Source organism: Helicoverpa zea, chromosome 17 (genome assembly GCF_022581195.2).
Source record: "Helicoverpa zea isolate HzStark_Cry1AcR chromosome 17, ilHelZeax1.1, whole genome shotgun sequence".
In the NCBI taxonomy this organism is placed as follows: Eukaryota; Metazoa; Arthropoda; class Insecta; order Lepidoptera; family Noctuidae; genus Helicoverpa; species Helicoverpa zea.
Window position 1 is genome coordinate 7,230,797 of NC_061468.1, and position 11,917 is coordinate 7,242,713.

The following is an 11,917-nucleotide window of genomic DNA, read 5'->3' on the forward strand; positions in this document are numbered from 1 at the left end:
TATATGTAGTAGTATCGGTTTTTATATTTATAGAAAACGAAATAAACTTGTTGTATGCCTAATATGAAATAAAACACACTGCTGTCTTCTTGAAAAAATATGAAAAGGTAAGTCAAAGTAAAAGCCAATTTTGATTATTTCAAATAAGAATAAGAAAGCTCTTTCGAAACGTCAATCTAGTTGCATGGTTCCAAAGAGTGAGTGTCATGCAGATCTACAAGACACTGGCAAGAAACTCCATAGACACTCTTTTCAAAAAAGTGACTATTCAAGTTTGCCCTGAGAAAGAGGTAGAGTTATTTGGTGATTTTTTCCAAGAACATTGCTCTATACACCGTGACTTTTTAGTCGTCTTACAAAGGTGGTCCACTCAATCTATCCGACATGAAATACCACAAGACACGATTATTAACTTTATAGCCTTACTTAATTAAGATAATAGGTGCAAAGAAAAATACTGAAAAAAAAATGTTTACGTATCAAACGGTAGAAAGTAGGTACCTTCCCAACGCGCAGCGCTCCATTGATACAAGATTCGGGCAGCGCTCACAACAGGGTGTTCTTATACTACGTCATGCATCATAATAATGAATTAATTTTTATTTTTAAATTATTCAAATCTCATATTTTTTTTTTTAATATGAACGTATACTAGTCATTGGATACATGAAGTGGGCTGCCGTTGTAAGAAGACTAAAAATTCACGGTGTATACAGAAAATACAGTTAAGTACATAATTTGATAAGGACGCAAAACAGCCCACAGACAAAAGTCTAAAGCGGGTACATAGTTACAGACTAAATACCTATATTTAAAGAATCGTATGATCTCTGATGTAGGCATTTAGGTTATAGAATTAAGGCCTACCAGCGTAAGCTTTGTCAGCCCTTTTACTGTCGATCAAATAGCAATACTATTTGAGTAAAAGTATGAGAGCGTGAGACATTCAAACTTTGTTTTTAGACATAAAAAAACCTAATTTTTTAATTTCTTAACTAAAACAGTTTTTTTCCTTTGTTAATACAAAGGAAAAAACTGTTTTAGTTAAGAAATTTTTCAAATAGTTTTATGTTTTTTTCTGATCTTGATGTATTTTATTGTTTGTTTAATTTTTTAGCTTGTTCCACTATTTAACACAACTTCCTAAAAAAGGTGGTGGTTCGCAATTAGAATGATTGTATTTATTTTAATGTGTGTATAACGCATAAAAATTATGGCTCCTCATTGTTTCAGACGTAAGAACAAACAGAGAGTAAGCTCACAGTTTACACGACTTTTATTAATATATAAAGAATTCATACGAATTTTTCCTCTACATTATCGAGTAACATGTGTAATTTAGCAGACGTCCAAAAATTCCATAAATTAGGAAAATGATACATAAGATGGAGATTTAGGAAATAATTGCTTGGATACGTCTTATTTCAAAGATCATTTTCCTTAAACACACATGTCATATAGAAAACATTATGTAAGCGTATGAGTTTTCTTTATTACTCTTTTGTAAGATCTGTTAAAAAAAACGGCTGTCAATACAACAAAACTGAATAAGTGAAGGATTTAAAAATGCACGTTATTATGTTAATGAGCAAGTTAAAATTGATAGTTTTAGAAATTATATGAGAGAAAACTTAACTGGTTAGAAGTGATAAAATTATAATAAAACACTGGTCTCAAATGGTCTCAAAAAAAAAAACATCAACATTAAAATGTTGGCTCATTTATAAATTGTACTATAATAGTAGTAGAGACAATCGATATACAAAACAAAAAAAAAAATACTCTGATTTTGAAAAATAATTATGAGTATTATAACACTGGTCTTAATTCGTGGGTTAAGAACTAGAGTAGCGTAAGGGCAAAAATACAAATTTTTTTTTTCACCATTCGTTTATTTAATCCCCATATTTTTATGTGCCAAAAAACTGGAACGATGTAGTGAGTTGATTGCTTAGTACAACAATAACGTATAACAAAAAAAGATATTTGTTTATTGCCAAAATGAAGTGTTTCTGCTTACAATAATCTTGACATTATTTTCTCAAAAAAATTACGAGCACAACGATCGTAACTCGATTTACAGAGCGAATAAGACACCAAAATATGCCTTCAATGTAATCGCTTAAATAACGTATCTTGTTATACGTTATTAACGCAGAAAGTTTGATTATGTAGGCTTAGTTTGTTTCGTGCCAAATAAACGTAAAGTACCGTTACTGCTTATGGGTCCTTGTTTCGGAAGCTTCCGTAATTTTTCTTCCTGCCAAAAAAACGTAAGGGTGGGATACGCTACGATGGCACTAATTTACGTAACAGCCAAAATGACGTATGTCAACCAGTTTTTGAAAAATAAATTTTATTAAAATGAAACCGTATTTTGATTGACCAATAAGTTACATTATTCTGTAACCGATAAATAAAGTTTTATTATTAGTAAAAATCAGATATCTAACTACTATAGATATGCCACAAAAAGGGCTATAAGATAACAGTAGGTAAATTTGAGTTGTTTTCGGGCTCTCCTGAGAAGTTGTCATTTTGGCCTTACGCTACTCTAGTTCTTAACCCACGAATTAAACAATCCGTTAAATTCATAGCATTCGAAATTTAAATACCTACAATTTTTCCCATCAAAAACTTGTTGCATTAAACTTTCAAAAATTGAACACAAAACTCACCTTTTAAAAATGTTCCGTTCAAAAGTCACTCAATTAAAAAACAATGTTATTCCATAGACAAAATCACTATAGTTCGGCCATTCAGAGAATGCGTTCCTGACACGTCGCGATTGAACTGACGACGTAACTACATTCATTGATTATTGATATAATAATGTTGTTTTAATGCTCCTCAATTGTTAAAACGGTAAACAACCAGCAAAAATATTTTTATCGTAACTGCAACGCCATTGCAAAGTTACGTCGTCAGTTCAATCGCGACGTGTCAGGAACGCATTCTCTGAATGGCCGAACTATAGAACAATTCAGTGTCACCATTGTTTATAAAATAAGTTCCGTACATAATCGGAAGGCCTTCTTGGTCGAAGGTTCGATACATACAGTCGTCGTGTACGCGGGCCGGCGATCAACTGAGATTCGGCCGTAAGCTCTCGACGGAATTTCGTTCTATGGTGAAATTATTGATAGCGTAGTACTGCAATGGTTAATTTGTGTTTTTATTTTGATATGCTGTTGTTATATTTATTAAATGCTAGTGACATACCTAAGTAGCTAGTAGGTAATCGTTCTTTTAAACCACAATGGTGCGTAAAGAAATAATGGATCGTTGTAACTGATTTTATCACCAACAAAATTTTATTTAACGTCTTTTAGCATCTTAATAATATCTCTCGTAAATTAAACTAACCTAATTAAAGTAACTAAGCTCTCGTAATGGGCATAAACCAGTTATTTAAGATCCAGTCAACAAAGAATTAGGTGCCTACTTAAAAGCAGTAGCCGTTTAGCTTTTGCGGGAAAATAAATGTTAAACTAAACATTTTACGAGAAGTCCAAACTTGGAAGTAACTAAATCCTTCTTAATACTTTCAAAGCTCTTTCGCTTAGTATTAAGTTCTCTAAGAGTGTCTGTGCGTCTAACATTCTTCGTTCCACAAGACAGTGTGACATACATACTAGGTTAGAAGGTACGATGTCAATTTCCACGGAATAATGTCAGGGTCCCTATCTTCATAATGAAATCATTAAATATTACTCACACGAACATTGACCTAACATTAATTACTTCGAAATTGAAAATTGATAAATTTTGATTAATATTTCAGTTCGATATTAATTTTCTGCGGTTCAATGATTTTCCGGACTAAATTGAAAATTCATAACGAAAATATTAAAGCATCATCTATCTGGCTAGCCTTTTCCCGTCTATGTTGGGGTCGGCTTCCAATCCCACTGAATGCAGCTGGGTACCAGTGCCTGACACGAAGCGGCTGCCTATCTGACCTCCTCAACCTAGTCACCTGGGTAACGCGATACCCCTTGGTAAGACTGGTTGTTAAACTTTCTGATTTCTGACTAAAACATTAAATACCTATACATTTTCAGACTTCGAAGTGATTTATACAAACGTATACATTGTGTGAGATATCAAGTAATAAAACGGTTTCCTTGTTGCTGATGAGAGAATAGAAAGCAAAGCTTTTCCTTTCCTTAATCAGGAAACTTGAATCTTTGCTCATTGTGAGCGAAATTCTATCTTTACTTAGGAACGATTCAAATAACGGACACGCAATACTTGAATTTAAAGACAAAAGAAGAACCTGAAATGTCGAAGAGACTTTTTGCTTCACTTTTAGTGCTAATTAAAGAATTTCTGGCTCATATTTAGGTTACAATGTTGATTGCCTACATTTTTGGGTTCTTGTTAGATGTTAACTTTTACGAAGGTGTGCTGAGAAGTTATTTATTAAGATTTAATATTTTACTAGATTCAATTTAATATTAAATCCTATATATAGACTTTTGCTTAGCTAGGTAGGTATATACATACCTATTGTAGCAGTGATTTAAATGTGAACAAGTTTCTGGTTTCCGGCCAGGTTCTGAGTCCTAATTCTGAATGGACAAACCACCGAATATTTTTTTTATTCACTCCAAAATTTTCAGACTTTAACAGCGCGTATCGCGTTCCAGCGTTAGTATTTCGATATTTCTATTGTACTAGTGTATTTGTAGCTTCTCAAATATTTGTCTAAACGTGTTCTCCCAACACGTGTCTATTCCTCTAAAACAACCTATGAAGGTTTTTATTTCAAAGTCAAGGAAAAAAGAAGCCTTCACATCGTTGTCCATTTGTCTGTTTGTTGTTATCAGCTCCAATTGCGTCCAATTGTTGCCCGTCTTAATCAAATACAATATCAGAACAATGGTTGAAACTTGTGAAAATTATACTTACTGACAGTTTGATATTTCAATCTGTCAGTATTTATGACTAGGTACAAATCCTCTTGCAACCTTTTCACATAGGCGGAATATCAGCTTTCCCGAGCGGATTTTCAGCTCAGTTTTTTCAGGCGACACCACTCGATTTGTAGGTACTGAAATATGTATTTCCATCTACACTAATATTATCAAGAGGCAAGATTTTATTGTTTTTTTGACATGAATAGGTTTCGAAACTCGGTAAGTAAGAAGTTCCCAATAGACGCGGGTAAAACCTCGGGAAAACGGCTAGTATTATACAGAACGATTGTACAACGGAAATAAAAAGCCAAACTCTTTGAATAGAAAACAAAAGGAATAGCCGTTTTTAATCGCAACTTTTATTCCAATCTTTTATATGAAAAGGTATGGCCGGTATTTTGTGCTTCAAATAATTTCACATTTACAAACCCGGCTGTGTTTTATTTAGATCGGCCGGCGTTGCTCATTTCCTACCTGCTTGTTCAAACTTTATGGGAGAAGAATTTATGTACTTACCTGTTTAAACGTACCTATAAATTAATCATTGTTGGCGTTCTATACTTTCTTACTTATTTATTAAATAATGTTTGTGGAATAAAAAGTGAGATTTATTACTTTATTTAGTAAACGTTCTCAATAGAGCTATATATAATTATGTCGTGTTTCTGTACCATCCGTGTGTACCTAAGTAACATTTTATCAGACTAAATGCCTCGTTGGTCTATTTGTCGCAATCGCGGGTGCTGTGCACGAGGTCTTGGGTTCGATTTCGAAATTCGAAATCGATTTGTGGATTTTAGAAACTTCGCTTGGGATTTAGTGATTGATTCGGCCGCGCAATGGGGAGCATGTAAATTGTTTCTAATTGTAAAATATGATTTCTCTCCGGTCATATCGGGCTGTAAAAAAAATTCTTGTGCGCTATAATATTATGTACTACGTAATTGGCTAATCTCCTTACATGAGAACAGCCGGAGGAGCCGATAAATCGACTAAGGACATCATGTTATCAGATTATTTAAAAATTCTCTGTTGCAAATCATAACTCCAGTTCATATTCCTATTGAACGGAATTTTAAATAACTGGTAAAAAGTGGGTGTATTGTATTTATATGATAAATACTGATGTAGGTGAACGGAAAGTTCAAAGAAAATACGGATATATTTATGTTCTCTTACTAAAGAGCAGTCACTAATCCTCAAAGCTTTAGTTACTAGTATTTCTTCAGTAAAATAAATTCCCAAAAAACCTTACGCGGTAAAGAATTGAGACCGATGTATGTCCCACACACTATGCGCCCACATCATCAGCGGCATAGCAACTATTGATAGACAAAGAAATCTTTTTACCAGAAACTTTTCACAATAAGAGGCTCCAATATATTTCAATGAAAGGCCCAAATATTCAATTTTTTCTATGTACTTGAGCTATTTTTAACTGACGTCCCAATAAAGAGGAGGCTCTCAATTAGTCGGAATCTTTTTCTTATTTTTTATTGTTATGTATTCACCGATTACTCAAAGTTGCCAGGGCCAATTTGCTAAATATTTTTTTTCTTTGTTAGGATACACTTTCCAGGTGGTCCCATAGTTGTCGGGTCAAGATCAGATGATGGAAACCCAGACAAATCGAGGTCAACTTTTGAAAGTTGTAGGCATGGAGTTAAAACTTAACATTTGGGTGTATGGTTAAAAAAATTACCTTAAAATAATTTAAAAGCACCTTTACCTTTGATACCGGTAAATAGTTACTAGATAAGTTTCAAACTTTCATCTCCGGCTCTCACAGTCAATTTCAAAATACTTTAGCGTCAGTTTCAGGCCACTAAAACCTTCCTAACTAGTACCCTGAATTCGTTAATAGGAAGGTAATTAATTTGATTTCCTCTAGGTTACAAGACCCATGTTTCAAAGTATTTTATTTTATTTTTATTTTATTTTATTTTATTAATTTTAAGGAAACTTACAGCTACATACATCGTTTAGTTTAGGGTAATAATGTGGAAGAGGGCCAATAACAAGTTTCCACTCATAACAATCAAAATGGGCATTTACAAAACGACGAAAAGTTTCAGTGTACATATCAAATTACAAAATTATGCATACAGCTAAAATACAAATACATATATATTTTAAGTGCTATTTCTACTGAATTGTTACCGTTACTTCTTTGGTATGGTATAAAAAGGATTCTTTTTTTTTTAAGTGATAGGTAGCTATTTATAAAGAAACAATGTTTATGACGGACTATATTTCTAAGTTTGTATGTACTTTCTAAGTATATCTTAGTCACCAATGACTGTGTTTCGGGTGGCACGTTAAACTGTAGGTCCCGGCTGTCATTGAACATCCTTGGCAGTTGTTATAGGTAGTCAGAAGCTAGTAAGTCTGACACCAGTCTAACCAAGGGGTATTGGGTTGCCCGGGTAACTTTGTTGAGGGGGTCAGGTAGGGCAGTCGCTCCTTATAAAGCAATGGTACTCAGCTACATCCGGTTAGACTGGAAGCCCACTCCAACATAGTTCGGAAAAAGGCTCGAAGGATGAGGATGATGTTTATGACGGACTATCAGGGGTAAATAAATTGACCCAGAATCCAGAAGTGACTCATTCGAGCGACAATCGAGGTTCAACAAATAAGGGTTCAGTTGCTTTTAGATTTGGGTCGTCATTAACTTAGAAACCCAGTATAGAGTATACCAACTTAATAAGTTCCCGTTTCGAATCAGGGGAAAACTTTTCAACTAAAAAAAAAAGTCCTGTAAAGATAGATGTAAGTGTGGAAATATATAAATAAATAAATAATAAATAAAAATAAAACTTAGTTTAAAGAAATACCAACATAATCTATGTATTCATTTTGTAAAATCACGGGCAGAATATGCAAGAATAAGTACCTACATATATACATATATAGTCGTACGTTCACATATCATCCGGTTCTCATTATTATTGAGACCAAATAGTCTATTGTATATTGCCTGAAGTATTCTTTCCAAAGTAAGTATTATTACAGAATAAACTAACCTATTTCCAAAACTGTGTTAAAGCAAAAGAGAATAAATAAGAAAAGAGTATGAAAACTACTTAAAATTCACGATGCACAAAAGCCTTTTGAAACTTACAACAACAACATAAAACCTTAAAACATGATCTAGTAGCCGCTGTTCCCAGTTTTGAGATAAATACTTGGCAACTTGTTTTCAAAATTGATGTCAATGTGAAAGTTTTGTAATTACCAACTTAACAATATGAGAGATTCGGTATCCTCACCACAGATAACAAAGAACAACAGTTACCTTACATCAGAACAATGACTGTCTAGAAAGACATTCCAACTGTAGTGAATTATCTTGCAAAATAGATTAAAAGCCAGTGTTAGATGAACCTTCGTTATTTTGTAATGGATGAAATTTTGTGCATCCCTAAAGTGCGTATGAAAGTTTGCTATGTATGTGAAGTATGACTGATGGTTGCTTTGAAAAAAAAAAGAAAAATTCTAACCTAACCCAAAATATTTTTATTTACAAGCTTTTATTCGAATTGCATTCTCATTTACGCTCCTCTGAATTAAAGGTTATTTATAAACGGCTAAATTTTTAAAGACACCAGTAATCGTTGATCTCGTGTAGGAGAATAAATATATATATGTAGGTATCTAGAGCAAGGTCACAGTCAATCAAACTTTGTATTAGTTAATCGTACATACCAACAGTAGGGTTTCCACCAAAGTTTCCATCTTTAACTTCAACTTTTTTTTCTCGTAAAGTAAAGAACGTCTGGCGGTCGTGGGCTCTCGGTATAAAAATATTCGAGATCTACCTTGTTAACTTAATTCGATATTACGTTACTTTCGAGAACTTATTTTGAATTTAACTTGATAAACGGCGAACCATAAAATTTCGAATCAACGGCTTTTGGGCGTGTTTAGCTCCACAATCTTGATTCTTACAAAGATTTTATAGTATCGGGGTTGTTTTACATAATTTGTTTGTTGCGAGACAACAGCCGGTTACCCGAATTCATTTTAGGTTCAAGTTCAAATGTTATTTAAAAAAACATATTTTATGTTGTAATTGGGCCTTACCCTAATAGTTTTTTTGTAGTTTACAATATACGTGTGTCGGTGGCATAACTATTTGCAAACACAAAGAAAAAATATTAAAAGCATTTTGCAATATCTTTGCTATTCTGTTAGGTACTTGTATAAATGTACAATAACGGTTATATTTATTCCAAAACGCCCACTCTAAACCATATCAAAAGCTGGACCGATCCAATTTATTATAGGATTTAGGAATTACAGATTTCCCAACGATTTATTTTCTTCTTTTCCTTGGTATAGATAATCCGGAATTATCTCATTACTGGTTGAAATGTAACGATAACTTTTTGGATTGAAATTTTTAAATTGTAAGTGAAACATCGTAATATAACTGCAGAAGGCCGACAGTTGACCTCGTGGTTGGCATTTTTTTAAAGAATCTAAGTTGTCAGTCGGCTAAATTCCTGATTTTTTAAATGTGCGTACTACCATCATCTTCAAACTGATATATGAACTAAAACAAACTATATGCAGTCTGACCCTGATACAGACTTTCAGTCGGCCGATACTGTATTTAATAACAGGAACATCAAGTTGTGTATCAAGCAAGTTCGAAAGTAAAATAAAATATCCGAACAAAATTAAGACATTGTTGAGAAGTAACAAAAAAGTTATTTACACAGAGATATACTGAGTAAATACTTTTTGGAATCCTTTTTTAACGCCACAAACATTATCTTTTTCACGTTTAACTCTGATTGTACAAAGCACTTCCGCAGATTATAATTTCGCTACAAAAAAAAAGAAAAAAAGCCTTTTCTTACAAGAGAATAAAATTCAATAGTATACAACATGGTTTATTTAATTGTGAGGTACAAAAAAGTAGTAGATGATTAGCTATAATTTATTTTATTGTCAGGTAAATAATAATAAATAAGGTTTTTGTAACCATTTTTCATATTAATTTGTTACCTTGTCATTTTGTATGTTTCTCTACGAGACCACAGCACTACAAAGTCCTGGATTACATTATCAAATTACTAATTGTATCAAGAAGCTATTAAACATAACATAATTATGTATACTAGACTTTTATAGAAAAAATGGGGCTACATTTTATTTCATGTTAATTAATCCTCTTGTCTTCAGCCTTATAATTAGATGAAGCGTATAATCAACTGGATAAAGTAGGTCGGAATACATACCGAAATATATAGATCCATACATACAATTTTCAAATGAAAGGCTAAGGATTGACGCAGATAGGGGTCGAGGGTATCATATGATAGATCATGAAGGATTAAACGTCCAGACGAAAGTAAAGTGGTTTGAACTTAGTGGGACATTTAAAACCAAGTGCTAATCGTAGCGTACTCTAGAACCGAATATTTGGGTGTCTATACTCGGTAAAAACAGTCTGATACCCATAAGCATTCCTTGACTAATTTACTGGACCTATTATGTACGTTTACTAGATCTTTAAGTAACAGAAATCTGTATAATCACTTTTATTTTGAGTACAAAATAGCAAAATTTACGGAGCCACGCCTAATGCAGCTGTTGAAAAGTTCTTCCCAATCAAAAACAACCGTATTTTTACCCATTACCAAAACAAAAGGAATTTAATTGTTCATTAACTATAAAATGTTTAGATTATCCCTATTTAAACCGTTTACTTAAAACATACTAGTTTAAAACGACACCAATCACTTTTGACATTCAGAAAGTTCAAAGTGAACGAAGAATACGAAGAAATAGTTCAGACTAACCTTGGGACGTGTTACAGAAAAACTGTTTCGTTCAATTGTAAACACAAAGAAATATTGGATAGTCTGCGCAGTAAGTACATAGAAGCCGATGTAAACAGACAAATGTTTGAGAAACTTATGAGTATGAATAAGACGAACTATTTACTGTGTGTACGATAATTTACGACGATTTACTTGCAAGAAACGTTCAATGAAACCACGCGAAATCTTTGTCTTTTAGGCTGCGTTCAAACCAAACTATCAACCGCCGAATGTCAGCGTCTATGCATATCATGCATAACGTATCGTTCGGTTACATGTGAACGAAAAAGTGGATATGTATGGAAATACAATAAACTGCCTAAGGTTGGTTCACATTCGGCGGTTGACAGTCAGTTTGGTTTGAACACAGCCTTAAGCGTGAGCCTAGTAACAGATTTATATAAAATATATTGAAGGCCTTAAAATACACAACAAAACTAAGTTCTATTCAGCGTCCCAAACAACAATTTCTAAAGTGCTACAGGTGGTCTTTAACTGTAAGATAAACTTTGCTTGCGGCAAACCTTCAACTATGTATTTCGTTTTGAGGACCTAGTCGGAGCAATGGTCACCACGCCGGACTGCCAAACTGATGATTTCGATGTTCGCTTCCGATGTGCGTTCAATATTTGTGCGTTGAGCATGCTTGTTGGCTGTGGTCTGGGTGTTAGAATATGTATTTATAAGTTGTTTTAGCACATATAACACAAGCTTATAAATAGCTTACCATGGGGCCAACCGATCCTGTGTGAAAGTGTATCTCTATCTAAATACTATTTTGAATGTAGAACAAAAGCGCTCTATACCTGTTTTAGAAACACGAGCCCTTACATAATATGCTAGATCAGTATTCCTGCATATTACCTGTTGATTGTAAATAAAGCCAGTTAACTTAAAGACGTGGGTTACTAGCTCTCAAGTAGCACGTAGCTACTGTAGTAACAAAGACACTCTCGATAGAAGTTACATTCAATATCTACGCATTAGAATGAAAACCTCGTAAGTGTAAGACGTAACATTTCAGGAGGAAGATATAGGATTTGTTTTGTGACGTTATATTTCTAGAAACGCAATAACATAAACGACATCATCAATTTTGGTCCAAAATCCAAAGTGCCTTAAATTGCAGACCAAAAATGTACGGAATATGGATGTCTTTTG

At 33.4% G+C, this 11,917-nt stretch overlaps 1 protein-coding gene across 1 annotated transcript in view; it reads right to left on the minus strand.

Moving 5' to 3' along the window:
- The window catches only part of LOC124638066 (G-protein coupled receptor dmsr-1-like), a 135,424-nt gene extending 132,661 nt beyond the window's left edge, over positions 1–2,763 (minus strand). The window contains exon 1 of the mRNA XM_047174878.1: positions 2,679–2,763. The gene's annotated coding sequence lies outside the window, so the exon portion shown is untranslated. The remainder of the gene's footprint in view (positions 1–2,678) is intronic.
- Positions 2,764–11,917: the final 9,154 nt, after the last annotated feature.